Below are 10,325 nucleotides of genomic sequence, written 5' to 3' on the forward strand. Positions count from 1 at the left end.
ATCATTCAGCAGGCATCCCGGCACATCGCAGAGGGGGGTCCTGGGACCCCCCATGTCGGCGATCGCAGAAAATCGCATGTCAATTCAGACATGCGATTTTCTGCTATTCCGGGCTGATCGTGTCTCTGGTGACCTGATCGCCCGGAAAATAGGGATGATCGGGGCTGTCAGTGACAGCCTCGATCATCCTGAGGGATAGGAGTGCTGCGATCTCCTCCTTTCCCCTCCTTTCCCCTTAGTCAGAAATGAATTCTGATCAATGGCAGCGCATTATGGGTTGCCATGGAAACCCTCCGCTCTGCCCACCCCTGGATGTTGGGCAGAATGGGGGGGGGGAGAAGATGGCGGCGGGTACCTGATCAGAAGATGTCGTGGGGACCGTCGATCATCGGTGGAGACAGCGGAGATCAGTGGCGCAGGTAGGGAAGTGACGTGGGGGGGGGGAAGGAAGGGGGCAGTAAAGCGATCTTTACTGCTGCCCTTCTAGTGGTTGCCAAACTGCAACTCCCAGCATGCCCAGACAGCCAAAGGCTGTCTGGGCATGCTGGGAGTTGTAGTTTTGCAAAATCTGGAGGGTCACAGTTTAGAGACCACTATTACAGTGGTGCCCAAATGGTGGCCCTCCAGATGTTGCCAAACTACAACTCCCAGGCATGCTGGGAGTTGTAGTTCTGTAACATCTGTCCCTTCAGATTTAGCAATTTTCATGAAAATTTTGAAAATTGCTGCTCTACTTTGAAGCCCTCTAATTTTTTCAAAAAGTAAAAATATGTCCATTTTATGATACCAACATAAAGTAGACATATTGTATTTGTGAATCAATATAAAATTTATTTTGAAAATTCATTTTCCTTACAAGCAGAGAGTTTCAAAGTTCGAAAAATGCAACATTTTCTACATTTTCATGAAATTTGGGGATTTTTCATGAAGAAAGGATGCAAGTAATGACGAAAATTTACCACTAACATTAAGTAGAATGTGTCACGAAAAAACATTCTCAGAATCAGAATAATCGGTAAAAGCATCTTAGAGTTATTAATGCTTAAAGTGACAGGGGTCAGAATTGCGAAAAAGGGCTGCGTCCTTAAGGTGAAAATGAGCTGCGTCCTTAAGGGGTTAAAATATTGGTTTGCTGTGAACTTGAGCCTCAGGCAGTTCATTTTGACTGAACCTTCTAAAATAGCATCAGCGACATGCCAGAAAAAGGAAGGAGGAAGATGACCCATAATGCATAGCAAACAGCTCTACCAAGCAATCATAGGGGTAATGTCAAAGCCACTATAAAAGCCTATGCACATTGCTTCAGCAGCTATTTTAGAGACAGCAAGTGTGAGGAGAAGATCTCTGTGAGGGACAGTAACCAGTGAATAACACAGATAGGCGTAGGACCCGATAGACACAATGATTGCAGTTAAAGCAGCACCGCAAACTGTTTCTTTGCAAGTTAAGTGTGCAAGTTTTTTGGGGGATACATACTAATTGTTGTGAAAAAGTAGTGCATTAGGTGTTTGTGTCAACTTTTGCACACTTTCTAGGATGCCAATTCTGTTGTTAGTCCCAAAATGTGATAATGTTTTCTGGTTTATAAAAAGCCAATGCTTCTTCACTTTCTAGTCACTATTTACGCAAATTTGTAACAGATTTTCCCCTAGTTTCATAAGGTTAATGTTAAACGTGATTACTTAGTGGAAACAAGAAACACAAAGATGCATTTAACATATGGATTTTACAGTATAGGAATGATGCAAGAAGTAATGTCACAAAACAGGGATAATAACAATGCAACAGAATGAATATGACATCATGGAGACAAATGGATAATAACTGCAGTGATGATACAGCACAAAAATAATAAAAATAGAAACACAATACAAGGAAATTGAACACAGTGATTCGTGCGTGGAAGAGAAAGATGGAGGAGTCCTTGGACTCATTGGACTAGAGTCGCTTTTTTTTCACTCAGAAGACATCTATCTCTCAACACCTTTCAGGAGAAGAACTATAATCTTCTGTCACATTGGTACCACACTTCTGCTAAGTTAAGGAAATCCACACCTGAGGCCATGTTTGTTCACTGTTGTGGACAAGACGTCAGAGCTGCAGGCGTTTTTTTCTCGTGCAACGGTTTTGCCCCTTTTACACACCCCTGTAATGAATATTCATTAAATTGTTGCGGGAGGATGAATTGTCATCTGCAGCGTGCTGTCCCCACATTAGGGAACTAATCATATGTGACCCGCAGGTGCCCCTCTGCTTCCTACCCTTCCCCCCTCCCCCCCCAAAGCGATGTCCCCGCAAGGGTTAAAGGACATCTGCACTAATAAATTTTTCATATTCCTGTGCCGGCTGCAAAAATAAACAAAATAAACTTTGACTCACCTTCCGGTGTTCCCCATTGCTACGGTAACAGCCTCACGGTCCTCTGCTTCAATCCTCATACTGCTTCCTGAGGACCTTCACAGAGCCGTCAGTGTATCACCGGCCGCAGCGATGTCCCGCCTCGGTCAGTGATAGGCTGAGTGCACTGTCATGTAAGGAGCCGGCAGGAAGGTGAGTCAAAGTTTATTTTGTTTATTTTTGCAGCCTGGGCACAGGAATATGTAAAATTCATTAGTACAGATGTCCTTTAACCCTTGCGGGAACATCACTTTGGGGGGGGAGGGGACATGGGGGGGGGCAGGAAGCAGAGCAGTCCCCGCGGGTCACATATGATTAGCTCCTTGATGTGGGGACAGCCGACTGCAGATGACAATGGGGGGGAGGAGAGCAGCGCCTGCAGGTCACATATGATCAGTTCCCCCTGGTGACAATTCATTCCCTGATGTGGGGACTGTGGGGTAAGAAGCGGACAGTGAGGGTGGAATGAGTATACTAATGAGCAGGGCGGGGATTGGAGTGCTAAAGGGGAAAGAAAAAGAAGCCGCCCACAAAAAGGGCTTGGGGGCAACGCAAAACAAGTTGGGCAGGGCACTGAAAGAGGAGAGAGGCTACAGGGCATGCTGGGAGCAGTAGTTTCTAAAACAAAGGCAAAACGGAAATAGATGCTACACTACATGGACACACTTCTGCACAGAAAGGAAAAGAAAGTCAAACAAAGAGCAAGCACGAGACCAGAGATAAGAAGAAAACTCACCTGCAAGGGTAAGACCTGTGTATATCTAACTGATGATGCAATTTAACCACAAAAGTTGTCATCTGTGAATATATTACATACCACTTACTTGTTGTAAAGTCTTATGTATTAACTGATTTGATATTGCATTATCCTTTTTATTGAAAAAACAGAGCAAGCAAAGTAACTTTCCCTCCATTACTTCATGGGTTTTCCCCTCACATATTTGGGGACTGTCTGCCAATAGAGTTCTGTGCATTAATCATTAAAACTTGATCCATGGAGTTATGTGAATCCTATTGTTACTCCCCCTTGGGGTCAGACATTAAAGGGCTTATCCAGGATTGAAACTTGGCTTAGTTCAATTCAATAAAACTGAGCTGCAATACCACAATCAACTGGTGGCATTGTTTTATGAAGAAATCAGCTCTCTTTTTCTAATCCTGGATAACCCCCCCTTTTTTTTTTCTTTTTTCTTTTCCAAATGAAACAGCACCATTTCTGTTCACAGGTTGTGTGTGGTATTACAACTCATCTCCACTGAAGTGAATGGGGCTGAGCTGCAGTACTACACACAACCTGTGGACTGGAGTGGTGCTGTTTTTGCCAAAAAGAAGCAATATTTTTCTAATCCTGTATAACCCCTTTAAATGGGTACTCCACCATTAAACATGTTACCCCCTATCCAAAGGATAGGGGATAGCAAGTCTGATTGCGGGAGGTCCGACAGGGATGCAATCTTTGGGCCGGTGCTGCAGCGTTACGGTTAATTCTGACATCACGCCCCCTCCATTCATGTCTATGGGAAGGAGGCATGATGGCTAGTACACAGCTGTCACGCCTCCTCCCATAGATGTGAATGGAGGGGGTGTGGCGGCTGTGTTCGCCAGTCATCTGACCCAGAGCAGAGTTCGCTCCGTGCACCAGATGACTGGGGTGCTGCTGCAGAGATCGTGGGGGCCCTTAACGGCCAGAACACTGTGATCAGACATGCTATCCCCTATCCATTAGATAGGGGATAACATGTCTAGTGATGGAGTACCCCTTTAAGCAGCATCCTAGATAAATAGAACTTTTTTTTATTGGGATATCTGCTAAAATATGACATACATTTGGATTTTGGTGAGTGAGAACATGGGCCCAAGGGATTTGAAACTTCAGTTTCAACCCTACTTTAACCCCTTAAGGACCAGGCCATTTTACACCTTAGGACCAAAGTGTTTTTTGAACATCTGACCACTGTCACTTTAAACATTAATAACTCTGGAATGCTTTTAGTTATCATTCTGATTCCGAGACTGTTTTTTCGTGACATATTCTTCTTTATGTTATTGGTAAAATTTTGTTGATACTTGCATCGTTTCTTAGTGAAAAATTCCAAAATTTGATGAAAAAAATTGAAAATTTAGAATTTTTCTAGCTTTGAAGCTCTCTGCTTGTAAGGAAATGGATATTCCAAATAATTTTTTTTATTCACATATACAATATCTCCACTTTATGTTTGCATCATAAAATTTACATGTTTTTACTTTTCGAAGACACCAGAGGGCTTCAAAGTTCAGCAGCAATTTTCCAATTTTTCACAAAATTTCCAAAATCACAATTTTTCAGGGACCAGTTAAGGTTTGAAGTGGATTTGAAGGGTCTTCACCTTAGAAATACTCCATAAATGACCCCATTATAAAAACTGCACCCAAAGTATTCAAAATGACATTCAGTCAGCGTTTTAACCCTTTAGGTGTTTCACAGGAATAGCAGCAAAGTGAAGGAGAACATTCACAATCTTCATTTTTTACACTTGCATGTTCTTGTAGACCAATTTTTTTACATTTTTACAAGGGGTAAAAGGAGAAAATGTATATTTATATTTGTAGCCCAATTTCTCTCGAGTAAGCACATACCTCATATGTCTATGTAAATTGTTCGGCGGGCGCAGTAGAGGGCTCAGAAGAGAAGGAGCGACAAGGGGATTTTGGAGAGTACGTTTTTGTGAAATGGTTTTTGGGGGGCATGTTGCATTTAGGAAGCCTCTATGGTGCCAGAACAGGAAATAAAAAAACACATGGCATACCATTTTGGAAACTAGACCCCTTGAGGAACGTAACAAGGAATAAAGTGAGCCTTAATACCCCACAGGTGTTTCCCGACTTTTGCATATGTAAAAAAAAAAATTTAAATTTCACTAAAATGTGTGTTTCCCCCCAAATTTCACATTTATGCAAGGGTTAATAGCAGAAAATACCTCCCAAAATATGTAACCCCATCTCTTCTGAGTATGGAGGTACCCCATAAGTTGACCTGAAGTGCACTACGGGCGAACTACAATGCTCAGAAGAGAAGGAGTGATATTTGGCTTTTTTAGAGCAAATTTTGCTCGGGGGCATGTCGCATTTAGGAAGCCCCTATGGTGCCAGGACAGCAAAAAATACCCACATGGCATACCATTTTGGAAAGTAGACCCCTTGGGGAACGTAACAAGGAATAAAGTGAGCCTTAATACCCCACAGGGGTTTCACAACTTTTGCATACGTAAAAAAATAAAAATTAATTTTCACTAAAATGTGTGTTTCCTCCCCAAATTTCACATTTTTGCAAGGGATAATAGCAGAAAATACCCCCCAAAATTTGTAACCCCATCTCTTCTGAGTATGGAGGTACCCCATAAGTTGACCTGAAGCGCACTACGGGCGAACTACAATGCTCAGAAGAGAAGGAGTCATATTTGGCTTTTTGAGAGCAAATTTTGCTTGGGGGGCATGTTGCATTTAGGAAGCCCCTATGGTGCCGGGACAGCAAAAAAAAAAAAAAAAAAACACATGGCATACCATTTTGAAAACTAGACCCCTTGAGGAACGTAACAAGGGGTACAGTGAGCATTTACCTCCCACTGGTGTCTTTCAGATCTTTGGAACAGTGGGCTGTACAAAATTTTTAATTTGCACAGCCCACTGTTCCAAAGATTTGTCAGACACCAGTGGGGTGTAAATTCTCACTGCACCCCTCATTACATTCCGTGAGGGGTGTAGTTTCCGAAATGGGGTCACATGTGGGGTTTTGTTTTTTTGCGTTTGTCAAAACCGCTGTAACAATCAGCCACCCCTGTGCAAATCACCTCAAATGTACATGGCGCACTCTCCCTTCTGGGCCTTGTTGTGCGCGCCCAGAGCACTTTGCGCCCACATATGGGATATCTCCGTAGTCGGGAGAAATTGCATAACAAATTTTGGGGGGCATTTTTCCCTTTTACCTCTTGTCAAAATGAAAAGTATGGGGCAACACCAGCATGTTAGTGTAAAAAATTTATTTTTTTACACTAACATGCTGGTGTAGACCCCAACTTCACCTTTTCATAAGGGGTGAAAGGAGAAAAAGCCCCCCAAAATTTGTTAGGCAATTTCTCCCGAGTACGGCGATACCCCATATGTGGCCCTAAACTGTTGCCTTGAAATACGACAGGGCTCCAAAGTGAGAGCGCCATGCGCATTTGAGGCCTGAATTAGGGATTTGCATAGGGGTGGACATAGGGGTATTCTACGCCAGTGATTCCCAAACAGGGTGCCTCCAGCTGTTGCAAAACTCCCAGCATGCCTGGACAGTCAACGGCTGTCCGGCAATACTGGGAGTTGTTGTTTTGCAACAGCTGGAGGCTCCATTTTGAAAACAGTGGCGTACCAGACGTTTTTCATTTTTATTGGGGAGGGGGGCTGTGTAGGGGTATGTGTATATGTAGTGTTTTTTACTTTTTATTTTATTTTGTGTTAGTGTAGTGTTTTAGGGTACAGTCACACGGGCGGGGGGTTACAACGAGTTTCCCGCTGCGAGTTTGAGCTGCCGCGCAAAATTTTCTGCATCGCAAACTTGCAGCCTGATACTCACTGTAAGCCCCCTGCCCATGTGAGTGTACCCTGTACATTCACAGGGGGGGGGGGATCTCCAGCTGTTGCAAAACTACAACTCCCAGCATGCACAATCCATCAGTGCATGCTGGTAGTTATAGTTTTGCAACAGCTGGAGGCACACGGATTGGGAAACACTGAGTTAGGAAACAGACAATGTTTCCCAACCAGTGTGCCTCCAGTTGTTGCAAAACCACAACTCCCAAACATTCTCAGGCATGCTGGAGCTAGTAGTTCAGCAACATCTTTAGAGCCAGATGTTGCCGAACTACAACTCCCAGCGTGCTTGGAGTTGTAGTTTTGCAACATCTGGAGGACTACAGTTTGCAGACCACTAATACAGTGGTTCCCAATCTGTGCCCTTCCAGATGTTGCAAAACTACAACTCCCAGTATGCCAAAACTGTCCAGGCATGCTGGGAGTTGTAGTTCTGCAACATCTGAAGGGCCAGATGTTACAGAACTACAACTCCCAGCATGCCTGGACAGTAAGGGCATGCTGAGGATGTGTAGTTTTGCAACATCTGGAAGGGCACAGTGGTCTCCAAACTGTGGACCTCCAGATGTTGCAAAACTGCAACTCACAGCATGCCCAGATGACCAAGGGCTGGCTGGGCATGCTGGGAGTTGTAATATACAGGGTCCCAATACAGCAATGCATGTCGCTTTATGGCATTGCTGTAAAGGGCCCGACCGCGGCTGAAGAGGAACTCACCTGTCGCCGCCGCCGTCTTCATCGCCGGGATCTGGGTCTTCAGGGACGAGGTAAGTACCGGGGCTGGGCCCCAGCACTCCCCCATCCCCGCCGCGTCCTCTGGTCTTCCTCCCGTCCTCTCCGGACTTCCAGGGGCCGGGCAGGACGGGAGGAAGTAACCGCCCCCCCCCCCCCCCCCCCCGCGATTGGTCGGTTAACTAACCGAAGAATCGAAGGGATCGGAGGAGGTGGCAGGCTTGCCACCTCGCTCCTATGCTTTAGCATGGTCCTGGCTGTCTGTGACAGCCGGGATCATGCAAAATTACCGGGCGGTCGGGTCCCAGAGACCCGATCAGCCCGATATCGCCGCAGATCACAAGGGCGATTTCCCTTGCGATTTGCGGCGATCGCCGACATGGGGGGCCTACATGGCCCCCCTCGGCGTTTGCCCTGGATGCCTGCTGAAGCATTTCAGCAGGCATCCGGTTCCGATCTCTGCCCGGCGAGCGGCAGGGACCGGAAAATGCCATGACGTTGTGGAACGTCATTGGTCCTTAAAGCCCAGGGTGCCATAACGTTCCACAACGTCATTGGTCCTTAAGAGGTTAAAAATGATACTATATTTTCACTGCAATAGGATGAGTTTATATGTAGCTGGTGGGAACCAAGTTATATGTGTGTCACCCTTTCCTGTGTTCTGTAAAAAGACATGCCCATGCTGGCACAACAAAGGAGTTTCATTTTCAACAGTATTGAATTTATTCTAACATACAATTCTTTTCATACCTAGAAAATTGTCCAAGTTGTATTTGCAAACTACTGGCACAACAATAGAGTCTCACTTTGCTTCTAGTTTGCCAACATTTATCTGGTTGTCTAAGAGGAGAGTTTCATTGGCCATCAGTGGGTGAAAAGCTTTGTCTCCACATGATGTTCGTCGTAATCTAAGATACATAAACTGAGGACGTTGTCAGATAAAGCCATACAGTAGAATATACTGACAATCTGCTAATGAACGGAAATGGCTAAATTATCACTAAGCCATTTTTCAAGAAAGTCGACTGAAACAGCCTCGGAATGAGTCATTTAAATGCATTAGACATAATTACAATAAAGAATCAGACTTTGAGGCCTAGAAAAGAGACAATAAGGGATGTGTGATAAAACCTTAAAATATCTGCTTATAGTGGGTTTATAAATATGAAAAAAGGGTCTGGATGACGCTACTGCCTGGTTCACACAAGAATTCTTGGATCTCACGTGTGCCGTTCTCAGGTCAGTCCAATAACTAATAAATGGACATACAGTGGTCCCTCAACATACGATGGTAATCTGTTCCAAATGGACCATCGTTTGTTGAAACCATCGCATGTTGAAGGATCCGTGCAATGTAAAGTATAGGACAGTGGTCTACAACCTGCGGACCTCCAGATGTTGCAAAACTACAACACCCAGCATGCCCGGACAGCCAACGGCTGTCCGGGCATGCTGGGTGTTGTAGTTTTGCAACATCTGGAGGTCCGCAGGTTGTAGACCACTGTTAGAGGAAGTTGTACTCACCTGTCCCCGCCGCTCCGGACCGTCACTGCTCGTCACCGCTGCCCGGGATGTCGCTGTCCATCGCTGCCGCCGCGTCCCCGAGGTGTCCCCGACGCTCCGGTAAGGCCTCTGCTTCCCCGGCATCCGCGCTCTCCGTAGCCACCATAACGTCGCTACGCACGCCGCTCCTATTGGATGACGGGACGGCGTGCGCAGCGACGTGATGACCACGATGGAGAGCGCTGACGATGCAGAGGATCCCGAAGAGGACGCGCCGGAGCCCCGAGGACAGGTAAGTGATCATCACCGGAGCGCATGGGGCACCGTAAACGGCTATCTGGTGGCAGCTGAAGCAGTCTGCGCTGCCGGATAGCCGTTTATGCGATGGCCCCGACATACAAAAGCATCGTATGTTGATGCTGCCTTCAACATGTGATGGCCTCTGAGAGGCCATCGTATGTTGAAATGATCGTATGTCGGGGCCATCGTAGGTCAGGGGGTCACTGTATACTGTAGGTTTACTTATAAATACCTTTTCTGAAAGTCCCAAGTTCCAGTACAGTGCTCGTGTATTTCAGGCTCTTCCATAGAGATGAATTGAGGGTGCATGCCGAACCCGCATCATGCACAAGGAGAGGTGAAATGCTGTTTGGGAGATCATAGGGGGTGCAGGAAGCATCATGCAGGAGATCACAGGGTAGTTTGTTTATTGAAAATGCTACAGTATCTATAAACAGATCGGATGCACTTGATAGGACACTTTAGACTGCATAGTTTTAACATGTTTATAGGTCAACTTAATAAAAAAAAGGTATATAAAATTAGATAGAAAACATTTAATATTTGCCATACCTGTCCAAAATCCTCATATGTGTCTTGATATATGTGTTCAATTTCTTGAATTAAAGGAAAACTCTAGTCACGGCTAAAGCAAGACTAAATTAGACTACTGGTGTTAAAGGGGTTATCCTGGAATAGAAAAACAGAGCTAATTTCACATCTGTCTACAGGTTGTGTGGGGTATTACAACTTGGCTCCATTCACTTCAATGGAACTGAGCTGCAAAACCTCACCCAACCTGGAGA

The sequence above is a fragment of the Hyla sarda genome, chromosome 9 (genome assembly GCF_029499605.1).
Source record: "Hyla sarda isolate aHylSar1 chromosome 9, aHylSar1.hap1, whole genome shotgun sequence".
Lineage (NCBI taxonomy): Eukaryota > Metazoa > Chordata > Amphibia > Anura > Hylidae > Hyla > Hyla sarda.